General features: G+C 42.6%; 1 pseudogene; it reads right to left on the bottom strand.

Moving 5' to 3' along the window:
- LOC103588396 overlaps positions 1-2,607 on the bottom strand; it is a 50,220-nt pseudogene that overhangs the window by 2,173 nt on the left and 45,440 nt on the right.

The raw sequence follows: 2,607 nt of genomic DNA, 5'->3' as shown, positions 1-2,607 counted from the left end.
CCACGCTCAGCCAGTGAGCGGGAACCAGTCTCCACATGGGATCCGAACCCTAGGTGGGAGCGCCGCTGCGCTCCCAAGCGGCGCACTCTCCAGTGCGCCACCGGGCCAGCCCTTGCCTTTGTTTTTGCCAGGTACTCCAAGGAGCTCACCAGAGGATGATGTAAAATTTAGACTGTGCACCTTCCTTGTGTACAGGCTTGGTGAGTTTATTTCTCTTAGGATGTTGCTCTTCATTTTTTTTTTTTTTTTTGTGCTTTTTGAGAGCAGCCGCACTGCGCTCAGCCAGTGAGCGCACCGGCCATCCCTATATAGGATCCGAACCCGTGGCGGCAGCGCTACCGCGCTCCCAGCGCTGCACTCTCCTGAGTGCGCCACAGGCTTGGCCCAGGGTGTTGCTCTTTTCTACTCAAGATCCCAGTTAAGTCAGTTCCCCTGTTCTCCCTCTACGCAAATAAATATTTTCTAGTGCACCTCTTACAGGCAGTCTTCTGAGGGTCCCACCCATGCAAATGAGTCTTAGTGTCTACTCTCTTATCTTGCACTGGCCATGAGTCCTTAAACAGGTGAAACACATAACCTTTGAGAAACATGAACATTTGGGCCCATTTCTAGTTCCAGTTCTCCTCCCCACCCCGTTTTCCCCCTTCCCACCCCAAGGGCTCCTGTTTGAGTGCTTGGCTTCCTTCCCTTTGTGTTTCTGGTATCCAGTATGTCTCTTTTTTACATGCAAACTCAGCTGTATATTAAAACGTTTTGTTAACATTTTATCCATAATTTTAAATATTTGTCACTGGAAGAATTCTGGGTTGTATGTTCTACCAGAAACCTGAAAGGGTCTTTGTAGTTTACATTTGAGCCGGTGTATGATGTGGTAAGTTCTGGAGTGGGAGGCCAGGGATCATGTTTCGGTTTGTCTCTATCAGCACATAGTATCTGGCAAGGCATTTTTCACTTCTTGGTTTCGGTTTTGTCATCTTTAAAATAGGGTAGTTGATCTTCAAGTTACTTTTAGTTCTAAAATTCTGATTTTTTAAAAACTGCCCACAGCTCTGATTCTGAAATGTTTTTCTCTAGGTACAGGTTGGTCTCCAGGAGGAAACACTGTTGGCTTTGCCAAAAGCCAAGATAACCTGAACATTCTTTACTTTTCCAAGGGCAGAAAAGGAGAGACACTGGTCTCTTGTCCTGAAAACTCCTTACTGATTTGGCTTCATGGGGAAATGGCCTATATATGGAAGGTGATCTGCTTGGCCCATCTTTATTTGCCTTGTCTTGATTTTTCCCATGGGAAAGCATCAGCAGAGAAAGTTCCAGACTTTCCTAGGCAAATTTGTTTTGTATTTACCAAACTGCAAATATTGACTGCTTCTGCAAATTTCCTCTTAGTAGGACTTAGATCTTTGCACAGTGTACCCAGTATTTTTCCTTGATAAACAAGTGCAGTAAATTCTGGAACAATTTTACCTTCAGTTGGGACTTTTTCCAAGAGGGAAGACTTGGGAAAAGATGCTCTGGAGTACTTTTATAGAAATCTATTGAGCCAAATAAATAACTCTGATTTCTTCCCTACTGCTGCTATCACTGCAGTGAAGCCAGAATGAAAATACCTGGATTGACAAGCAGTTCCCCAAAGTGAACGGCAGGGAATGTTAAGGAGGTAGAATGTAATGGAACATTCTTTTCCACAAGGATGATTTGTCTTTTAACACTTTAATTTTCTCTTTGAGGAGAGCAGAGGTCAGCGACATGGGATGCTTTTGATGATCGTTTTTGTCTGCACCACACCTTATTTCAGCATTCGAGTTTGTGTTCATGTGCCAGGTGCCACCTTACCGCACCTGCCCCTTTAATTTTGGACCCTGCATTTATGGCAAATTTGTTTCCAGAACAGCTCAGACCTTCTGCAACCTTCTGCTCTGTCCATCATTGAGCCTCGACTCTGACTTTGAATTTCCGTGGATCTATGAATGCAATAAACGATGAGAGAATGCAACCATTTCGCTGAAAGGGAATGTATGAGCCCCGTGGATCTTGAAATTCAGCATAAAAAGAAAATTTCCATTAGGCAAATGCACACAATTATAAATAATTAAGCAAAACCTTGAGTAGTAATTTATGTGTTTCTTTAAAAATGTCCCCAACATATTGACCTTGACCGAGAAGCGCAAGAATCAATGGAAACTCTGCTGAGTAGGAAAGGCAGACTTCGCCAATTAAGCCCATTGTAACATCCCATCAGTATCTGATCACTATAAAAGTTTTAGCATGAGTTTGGCCATAATATCAGGAAGTACTGTGGACTCAGAAACAGGAGTCACAAATTCATGGCGGAAAGAGCTTTCCTATTTTAATAGTCATTACTAAGAGGCACTCGCCAATAAAAGAATGCATTCTATGCGTTGTTATATCTAGAGAAATTTAAAATCTATAGTTGGTATAGCCTTGGTAAGGCAATAAGCAGGCATATAAGGGCAGATACATCATCCTTTTTTTTTTGACTATAAGGGCTAGTGAGCTAAAAAATGTGATTTTCTGGTTTCCTTGTAGTTAGGAGTGGTAAAATAGACACATTCTGGCCATAGAGACAAAGTAAACTGAGAAGGCTAT

Source organism: Galeopterus variegatus, unplaced genomic scaffold, assembly GCF_000696425.1.
Source record: "Galeopterus variegatus unplaced genomic scaffold, G_variegatus-3.0.2 Scaffold566, whole genome shotgun sequence".
Classification (NCBI taxonomy): Eukaryota; Metazoa; Chordata; class Mammalia; order Dermoptera; family Cynocephalidae; genus Galeopterus; species Galeopterus variegatus.
The sequence above is the reverse complement of the archived record's forward strand: the minus strand, read 5'-3'. Positions and strand labels throughout refer to the sequence as shown.